At 40.1% G+C, this 10629-nt stretch overlaps 1 non-coding gene across 1 annotated transcript; it reads left to right on the plus strand.

Moving 5' to 3' along the window:
• Window positions 1-4597: 4597 nt before the first annotated feature.
• On the plus strand, window positions 4598-4672 carry Trnaa-cgc (transfer RNA alanine (anticodon CGC)). Its single transcript has one exon. It is a non-coding gene; the product is annotated as a tRNA-Ala (tRNA).
• The last annotated feature ends 5957 nt before the right edge of the window (window positions 4673-10629 follow it).

Consider the following 10629-nt stretch of genomic DNA (forward strand, 5'->3'; position numbering starts at 1 on the left):
TCCCTACTACCAAAAGAAAGGAAGGAAAGAACTGAAAAAAGTAACAGTAAGTCATTTCATTTATATCAGATTCTAGAAAATGCAAACTAATGTAAAAGTGACAGAAAACATCTCTCTGGTTTCCTGGATGGAAAAAAAGATGGGTTACAAAGGAGCAAAGGGAACTTAAGAGCTTAATATGTCCATCGACTTGATGTGCCTGCGATCAAATCAATCAAGTTATACATTTAAATATATGCATCTTCTTTATTATTTATTTACTGGTTCTAGGATCCAACTCAAGACCTTGCATCTGTTAAGCACATGCCCTACCTCTCAGCTATATTCCTAGCCAAATAGATGCATCAATTATGCCTCAGAAAAGTTGTTTTATGTTAGCTGAATTAGTGACCTACCAACACTAGGAACTGTCTAGACTCAAGGTATATATTTTAAGGATAACTGACAAGTAATGTAAGAACATCTGCTTCATATCCAAGTCTCACTTCTCTGCCCGCTCCCCCAGTCCTGGATATTGATCTCAGGGGTGCTTTATCACAGCTACATCCTTAGACCTTTTTATCTATTTATTTATTTGTTTGTTTGTGATCCTCCTGCCTTAGCCTCCTGAGTTACTGGGATTAAAAGCCTGTGTCACTGTGCCCAACTCCCTTCACTTTTCTGGTTGAGCCTGAAAAACTTCAGTTGTCCTAAAACTTGTGTTTCCTCACCCCTTAAAAAAGGGGGGATTGGGCTGGGGATGTGGCTCAAGCGGTAGTGCGCTCGCCTGGCATGTGTGCAGCCTGGGTTCGATCCTCAGCACCACATAAAAATAAAGATGTTGTGCCCGCCGAAAAAAACTAAAAAATAAATATTAAAAAAATTCTCGCTCTCTCTTTAAAAAAAAATTGAAAATCTAGGGCTGGGTTGTGGCTCAGTGGCAGAGCACTTGCCTCGCACACGTGAGGCACTGAGTTCAATCCTCAGCACCATATATAAATAAACAATAAAATAAAGGTATTGTGTCCATCTACAACTAAAAATAAAAATAAAAAACTCTTCCTCCTCAGTAATGACCCCTGACTACATACTGTATGCCTAGAATTTCTATGGTCTACTGTAGGATGCTAAATAACTAGACTATCAGATCTTCAAATATCTCAAGGTGGAGAAGAAGTTTCAGGATCCTCTTTACAAATTCAGTGTGTGCCTCTAGGGAAGACCTGGCCCCTCTCCATATCCAAGGGTCCTCATCAAGGGGAGGTCAGCCTAAGGTTATAACATCCGGGGATGTTGGAAGGACGGAGAGATGTGTCTGTGACTTCCATTCTTTTTGTTACACGCCAGCATTTCTGGCTTACCGTGATTGGGTCACTGAAAGGGTGGAGGAAGGTGACACTGCTTTGGTCTGAATGTCTAGTTTTCGTGCAGATGCTAACATTAAGTTTTTTTCTTCAAAAGAAAAAACTTCCAACAAAATATTAGAAGAGTAACTTTATTTCTCTTGAGTTCTCAAGAATTTCCTGGCTTTTGTTAAATAATGAATGATAAATTTAAATAGTAGTTGCCAACAGGAATGAACTATAATAGAACCATTCTACACGACTCCTTTTATAAAAAGAGAATTTCAGCTGAAAGAGGTAAAATAATTAGTTTCATATGATCCTTCAAACATCTAATCACATTATTTAGCCAGGAAGAAAAATGAAGCTCCCTGGTACTTTAGAATCTATAAAACCCTCCATGAAAAGGAAGTCTAATAAGTTTAAAAGCAGAAGTAACATGTTTGTTCTAAAGTGACACTTCTTCAGAAACATGGAAATGTAGAAAATTAAACCCCATGTTCTAAGAAGTACATACACAGAAAAGAGTAGGTTGCAGACTTAGAAGTCTGAGTTTTCTTGGTAGAAGGTGGTGAACTGCTAGATGAAATCTGCTTAGCAATCAGTTGAAGAGTACAATTCTCTAATGTGCGCATTAGCCCTGATAGTTTCACAGTATGAACCAAAAACCTCCATAGCAATAATTGACGATAAAAAATATTTTCTTCATACCAGAAGGAGGGAAAACAGCATTAGTTACAATGTGATCATTACTTATAAGTTCTTTCTTTCACAGATCTTTTTCAATGTTGAAATTCAATATTATATTAAGTATTATGCCCAATGTTTGACTTTTGTACATCATCAAATTACCTAAAAGTTAAAAAAGAAAATATATTGCATTGTATGCACATGTACACACACACACACACATACACACACACATGCATGCACGCTAGCCATTTAAACCAACGTGATAAGTTAACCCTCCATACGGTCAGCAACCCTGCAGAAGCAAGACCTCCATGCCTCCGTTCTCTGAGACAGCAGGTATCAGTTATGGTACCACGCCGGACTTCAGTCCTTCTCAACGCAGTGACATGAATAGCCGCTGTTACAACCTGGGGTTGATCTGCCAAACAAATTTTCATTTTTCAATCCTGCTTGATGACTAATAGGTAACCCTATTCACAAAAACCTCAAAAGCAAAACCCTACAAACCAATAGTTGCCGCAGTCCGGCTGCAGCAAAATAACGGGGGGTGACGAGCAACTTGTGTACATTGATACAGCAGGAGTGGGAGCTGTTTATTGTAGGACAGGAGGGGTATATATACATTCCACACAGCTTATCTTCATTAACATAAACTAGATACAGCAGTCAACCAATAAGGAATCTCCACACTTAATGGCTCACTGGCATTACTTCACAAACCACTCCCTCTGGCAAAATGCCAGGCGCCATCCAGACTTGTTTACAGACTCTAACAAATAGTTTTCTGAGACCCATTTAAAAAGTATACATTAACTCAATAATTCAATAAATGTTTACAAATACAAAGCACTTAAAATATGCCTGGCCCACTCATAGCAGACACTACATAAGTGTTCCTATTATGATGACTGAGCACCCACTACTGCAAGACACTATTCTAGGTGGTGGGGAAATAGCAGTAAATCAGACAAAATAATCCCTACAGCTTCATGAAGCTTCCCTTCTGGTGATAGAGACTGACAATAAGCAGAATAAATAAGTTATATAATATATTAGAATATGATGGGTTGGGGCTCAGTGATAGAGCGCTTGCCTCGAAGGCAGCTGGTGTTTGAAACCCAGCACCACACACACACAAAGTTACCAGACGTGTAAAGGAAGAGAAAAATGTGATCTATGTCAGGAGGGAAAAACCAGCTAACAGGGCTGGAGAGCTGTATGATAGATCATAGAATTAGCAGATGATAATGCTCAATGCTAAAAACAGCTACTTACAACTGTGTACATGTATAAATAGGAGAACATAAGAAGAAAATATTACAATTAATGGAACCTCTACAGATTAAAAAAATAGACTATCTGAAATGGAGCTTTCACTCGTTGGGCATACAGGAGATTCGACACCATAGAAGGAAAGATAGATGAACGCGAAGCACAGCAGATTGTACCACCATGTCCGCAAGTTCACTGAAGCCCTAAGGAAGACCAAATGAATGAGAGAAGTAAATGGAGCCTCCGTGACCTGTGGGGCAACGTGAGAAAATCTGCCTTACATGCACTGGGAGTCTAAGAAAAGGAAGAGGCAGAAAAAGTGCTGATGACACTCTAAATCCACACATTCAAGAAATTCAAAAAATCCAAAGCAGAATAATGCACAGCAGAGCCTCATCTGACTCAACAATGCTGAAAGCCAGAGGCAAAGGAAAAGGCTTAAAAGCACTTAGAGGGAAAAGACAGATTGTAATAGGAAACCCAAAACAAAGACGGTAAGTAATTTCTCACCAGAAATAACATAAGCCAGGACACAATGGTGTATCTTTAAAGTGCTGAAAGAAAACTCATTAATGAGCCGGGTTTGGTGGCGCATGTCTATAATCCCAGCCTCTTGGGAGGCTAAGGCAGGAGGATCTCGAGCTCAAAATCAGCCTCAGCAAAGCAAGGCACTAAGCAATTCAGTGAGACCTTGTCTCTAAATAAAAATACAAAATAGGGCTGGGGATGTGGCTTAATGTTGAGTGACCCTTAGTTCAATCCCCGGTATCAAATAAAAAAACTCGTTAATGAAGAAATATATTCATATAGGTATCTGTACATTGGAGAGGAGGTGTTTATAATATCCAGTTAACATATCTTTCAAAATAAAGGCAAAATTAAAATATTTTCAGACAAACAGAAGTTAAGAGAACTCATTACCAACAGACCTGTAGTACAAGAAATGTTAAAGTTCTTCAGGCCAAAACAAAATGATATCAGATGGAAATTCAATCCATGCAAATGAATAAAGAGTGTGTATATATTCACATATATATTTGTGTTAAAGATATTTGTGTAAGCCAAAATAACTTAGAGGGGGCAGTTAGAACACAAGTAAATTATGGTAATAATAACATAAAAGATGGGAAAGGGGAAATTGTAAATATGCAGTTTTAAGGTTCTTATTTCATATGTGAAGTGGTATGTATTTGAAGGTAAACTGTAGCTCTAGAGACACCACTAAAATAAACTGAGAGGAATAACAAATAAGTTGATAGGATAAAATTGAATACTAAACATATTTGGTTAATCCAAAAGACATGGGGAGGGCTGGGATCTAGCTCAGTTGGTAGAGCGCTTGCCTCGCATGCACAAGGCCCTGGGTTCAATCCCCAGCAGCAGCACCACCACAACAACAAAAGATGGGGGGAAAGAGGGAAGGAGCCAAGCACAGAAGAAAAGACTTAAATCTAATCGTGTTAATTACTCAACACTGCAGTTGAGAAATAGAGATTGCCAGACTTGATACAAAAGCAAGACTCAACTGTCTGCTGTCTATAAGCAATGAACTTTTTTTTTTGGTTCCAGTGATTGAATCAAGGGGTGCTGTACCACTAAACCACATCCCCAGCCCTTTTTATTTCTTATTTTGAGACAGGGTCTTACTAAATTGCTAAGGCTGGCCTCAAATTTGTAATCCTCCTGCCTCAGCCTCTTGAATCTCTGGGATCACAGGCGTGCACCACCACCCTTGGCACAGTGAACTTTAAATATTGTCATAGAAGAACTCTAATCTCATAGAGAATGGAGAAGAGCAATAAGACTCTGAGGAAGACAACTAAGCATGCAACCTGGTCAGCTTAACACAATTCCACATGTGCTAAAAATCAAACTCTGGGTGAGAGCAAAAGACGATTTTATGTATACAAGCACAGCAAAAAGCAGGATCATTAGCATGGTGGGACCAGAAGCCCTGTTCCACCCTCTGGTACCAGAAAGAGCAAGTCGTCAGACCCAAGTTTCAGCCAGCGATTTGCAATACTCTTCTCAGTCTCCAAATTGTTGTTCTATAGATGATCTCCTCCCCCATCCTGGAGTCTCTGTTTTCTGCATCCTGTTTCTTAATCTCTTTCGTGAAGTCTTCTTACATTCGCCCTGAAATCCTAGCGTGCTGAGAGCTCCATTCTCAGACTTCTTCTCTTCTTACTGTAGGAATACGCCCTGAGCAATCTCAATATTACCCGTACACTGAGTCCCAAGTATGTATTTCAAGCCTGTCACCTCACCTGAGCTGCATGTTGACAGATCTGCTTTGAGTCTGGTGCGCCTCCAGATCCCCCCTTCAGAACTACGACGCTCTTCCCCAGTTGTCCCGAAGGCTCACAACCACAGTCCTCCCTGGGAATGTCCTCAGCTGAAGGTGGCTGCCTCTGCCCTTCATGCCGGCCCTTCCCGCTCCCCACCTAGACAGCCCACGTCCAGGGGCTTGTTGATGTGGAAAATAAGAAGACTCATCCCCTTTATCTTTATTCGGAACCACTCCAAAGGGCCATCCCAACTCCAGAGCTCTCCCTGAATGAGAGATGTCTGTTGTAATCACATCACAGTCCAGTGTCCCCCTCTGTTCAGATGTGCTGACTCTTACAGGTGTTATTTCTGGGCATGCTCCCCCATTAATCTCCTCACACAGATCTCCATTTTCCCCCAGTACTGGGGATTGAACCCAGGGATACTTTACCACTGAACTACACCCCCGCCCTTTTTATTTTTTATTTTGAGACAGGGTCTTGCTGAGTTGCCCAAGTAGACCTTCCACTTGCAATCCTCCTGCCTCGGCTTCCTAAATTTCTGGGATTATAGGCATGTGCCACCACACCCATCTCTGTACAATAGATTTTATCAGAGCGACCACCCAGGATTATTGTATAAGGATTAAATAAAACACTATAAGTGAAATAAGTTTGTAACATATAGAATATACATTTACAAAGTTCTTTCAACTATTTGATTTCAATGTAACAATTCTTACATTATTACCCTGAGTGGTCGCCATGTAATTTTTTCCCCCACGGTACTGGGGATAGAACCCAGGACCTTGTATATGCTAGGCAAGGCCTTTACCCCTAAAGGACCTCTCTAGCCCTTAAATATCATTATTATGTAATATTTACTAATAAATGTCATAAGACTACATAGCATAGAATATAGGCAGAGAAAAGAACAGAGATGTATCTGCTACTGAAAGAAGAAATAAATCCACATATCTCAATGTCTTGGTGTTTCAACTGAGAATGTAAACACAAGTTGGATTTATTTTTTTTTAAATCAAAGTCAGAATGAACCCTGTGGGAAAGGAAAATTATTAAGTCAAGAGAAATACAATGCTGCCAGAAAACATATGTAGAAAATGTGCATTCACCAGATGGGGTGAAAGCAAAAGACCACTCTGAGTATGGCTTAAAGAAAGCCTGTTTCTTGCCGGGTGTGGTGGCTCATGCCTATAATCCCAGCAACTCAGGAAACAGAGGCAGGAGGATGGCAAGTTCCAGACCCGCTTCAGCAACTTAGGGAGGCCTAAGCAACTTAGTAGGACCCTTTCTCTAAATAAAACAAAACAAAAAAAAGGGCTGGGATCTGGCTCAGTGGTTAAGTGCCCCTGGATTCAGTCTCTGGTACCACAAAAATAAAGAATAAAAGGATATTTCTTGAAGGCAACAAAATATAAGATCAAGTTATTCTCAATCTTTGGCATGCCCTGTTGAAGACATATTTGCTTTTGTCTCACAACTGTAAGAACACCCTAATATTAAATGCCATGTCCAAAGGCAGGGACAGTTTATTCTGCATGCATAGGCCATAATAAATGTCCTTTTTTAAAAGTTTTTTTTTTTAGTTCAATGGACCTTTATTTTATTTATTTATATAATATATACCCAGTGCCTCACACATGCTAGACAAGTGCTCTACCATTGAGCCTAAACCCCAGCCCCAATGGTTAAGCGCCTACAGGTTCAATCACCAGTTCTTAAATAAATGTCCTTTTAAAATGTAAGATGTCCTTAGTACATTAAGCATAGTATAGTGGATAGGATACTAAATTTGGAATTAAAAAATTGAATCTAGCCAAGTGCTTATAGTCCCAGTTACCCTAGAGGCTGAGACAGAAGAATCACTTGAGCCTAGGGATTCGAGGCCACCCTGGGCAAAGACCCTGCCTCAAAAATAAAGAAATCCTGAATCTGAGTGTCAGCTCTGCCATCTCCCAGTTTCAAAACTGAATAATCAATCCACATTCCCTCAGGTTTCATCTCCTCAGTGAAGTAGGGGGTTCTTTCATTATAAGGTTACTTGAAGTTTATTCTATACCAGGCATCCCATGGGGGAAACAAAGTCCAGTTATTCATGCAATCTGTGACCCAAAGGTCTGTGGGAAACAGAGCTCAAAAAATAAGTCCAACAGAAAACGATTGGTTAAGCCAGGCTCGGGGGTGCACGCTGAAATCCCAGTGACTCAGGAGGCTGAAGCAGAAGGATCACAAGTTTGAGCCCAGTCTTAGCAACTCAAAATAAAAAATAAGAAGGGCCACGGAGGTGGCTCAGTGGTTAAGCGTCCACAGGTTCAATCACCAGTACCTAAATAAATAAATAAATAAAAGGGCTGGGTTTGTAGCTCAGTGCTCCGCACACCTTTGAACAGGTAGGAATTAGAAATAACTCCATTAGGAAGGATAGACATGAAGTACTGAAATGTCGCAGTGAAACCCATCAATTTGTACAATTAATATGTGTTAATAAGAAAAAAAGACAGTGGGTGGGGTATCTTGAAAATTGGTGTTACATCTGTGCACTCCCACACTCAGCCCATTTGTCCTTTAAAAGAAGGAAATCCTAAGATTGGGAATGTAGCTCACGGAGAGAGCACTTGCCTAGCATGTACAAGTCCCTGGAGTGGATCCTAGAACCTCCCCCCACCAAAAAAAGAGGGAAGTTCTGTCGTTTACAACCGCACAGATGAACCTGGAGTACATCATGTTAAGTGAAATAAGCCAGCCGGAGAAAGCACTGCTAATCTGCACACTGCAGAGTCTCATTTGTGTGCCATCTAAAGAAGTGAAACTCAGTAGAGAGCCCAATGGCCGAATGGTGGTCACCAGGGGCAAGTGTGGGAGGCAGAGTTGGGAGGATATTAATCAAAGGATCAAAAATTTTAGTTTGAAGGAAAAGGTCAAGGGGCTGGGGGTGTGGCTCAGTGATAGAGTACTTGCCATGGGCTCAATACCCAGCACCACCAAAACAAACAATCCGGAAGGAAAAGGTCAAGAGATGTATTCTACTGTGTTGATTTTTTTTTTTTTTTTTTTTTTTTTGGTACTGGGGATTGAACCCAGGGCACTTTGCCATAGAACTACATCCCCAATCCTTTGCTAAATTGCCCAGCCTGGCCTCCAACTTGCAATCCTTCTGCCTCAGCTTCCTGAATCACTGGGATTACAGCCACCGGCCACCCAATGTATTATATACTTGAAAGTTCCTAAAAGTATAGATTTCAAGTGTTTTTTAACACAAATCAATGACAAGGATGTTCAGAAACAAATATGTTAATCATCTTGATTTGGCCATTCCGAAATGTACAAATATTTCAAAACATTATGTTGTACATCATAAATATACAGGTGATGTTAACATGGGGTTACATCCCATTAAAACTGGTTATACATTGAAAATTCATCAAAAATTGATCTAATACTCCCGTCATATCATAGCTTAGTAACATCATAGCATAGAGATTCAGTGCTTCACCCTCACGATCCTGTGGCTGGATGGGAACTGTCACTCACTGCCGCTGATCAGCACAAGACAGAACACAGTGAGCATTACTAGCCAGGAAAAGAGCAGCCTTCAAAACACAGTTTCTACTGAACCCATATCACTTTTTCACCATCATGAAGTCATAAGATCATGAAGATAAATAAAGGGACCAGCTATACACAATTTTTTTGTTGTTTATTTAAAAAAAAAAAAAAAGGAGAGCTAGGGGTGTAACTCAGTGGTGGAGCCTGTGCTTAGCATGTCTGAGGCCCTGGGTTCACTCCTCAGCACAGAGAAGCAGAGACAGAAAGAACAAAGGTGGGGAGACTGGGAGAAGGGCTATTGCCAAAGCCCAGTGGAGTAGCCTGCATCAGTGGATTAAGACTACAAGGGGCCCTCGAGGGGATAGAATTAAAGACATTTAAGAAGCATAATCCACAACACAGAAGAGCAACTGACTGAGAGAAAGGGACAGATGTCAGAATATGCCTACCACAAAGGAAAGTATAAGAAACAACCTTCATGTAAAATATCAAATATCTCCTAAAAAAGTAAGAACGGGAAAAAGGACAAAAGGGTTACAAGGTCCTAATACAAGCAGATACCCGAGAACCTAAATTTGTAAAATAAAGGGAAGTAAAACTGTTTATTATCTGATCCCATATAAGAGAAAACCACATTATCTCTTTCATTTGTCTTTACCCAAAACAGAAAAAAAAAAAATGATTTGACCATCTAATGGAAAAAATACCCTTATTATTTCAGCATAAACCTAGAAATTTTAAATCATTTATAATTTAAAGTTTGAAACAGAAAAGAGCAGGGAAAAAACCCAGGATGAAAGACAATAGAATGACTCGGACAGAACTTCCCCGTGTGCACACATGAACACACGACCAGCGTGACTCCACATCCCGTACAACCGCCAGAACGGAAGCTGTCCTGCATGTATTATATGTCAAAATGCACTCCACTGTCATGTATAACTAAAAAGAACAAATGAAATTAAAACACACACACACACACACACACAGCAGGATGAACAGTGTGCGTGTGCATTCTCGGGTTCATTCCTAAATTTGCCAGTCCTTGTGGTACTACCATTGATTGATTTTGTTAAATACACCACCAAAAATATTTCTTATGTATTAATATTCCATGAAAAGAAATTCTTGGTTCCAAACTATTAAATAAAGGGAGAGCCAGTCTCTCTAAGATATCAAGTATAATATTGACAAATTCTCAGATACAAGAATTACTCTTGAACTGAGCAGGGCACAGTATTTGCCTCCCATTCACAAGACCCTGGATTTGATCCCCAGTACTCAAAGAAAAAAAAAATAACAATAAATCTATTACTACCAAGGGAAAAGTCACACAGGTTTTCTTTATTGTTGCAGTTTTGTTTGTTTTTGCAGCACTGGGGATAGAACCCACGGATGTTTTACCACAGAGCTACATCCCCAGCCATTTTTATTTTGAAACAGGGTCTCTCTAAATTGCAGAGGCTGGCCTCTAACTTTTAATCCTCCTGCATCAGCCTCCCAAATTA

Source organism: Marmota flaviventris, chromosome 10, assembly GCF_047511675.1.
Source record: "Marmota flaviventris isolate mMarFla1 chromosome 10, mMarFla1.hap1, whole genome shotgun sequence".
NCBI lineage: Eukaryota > Metazoa > Chordata > Mammalia > Rodentia > Sciuridae > Marmota > Marmota flaviventris.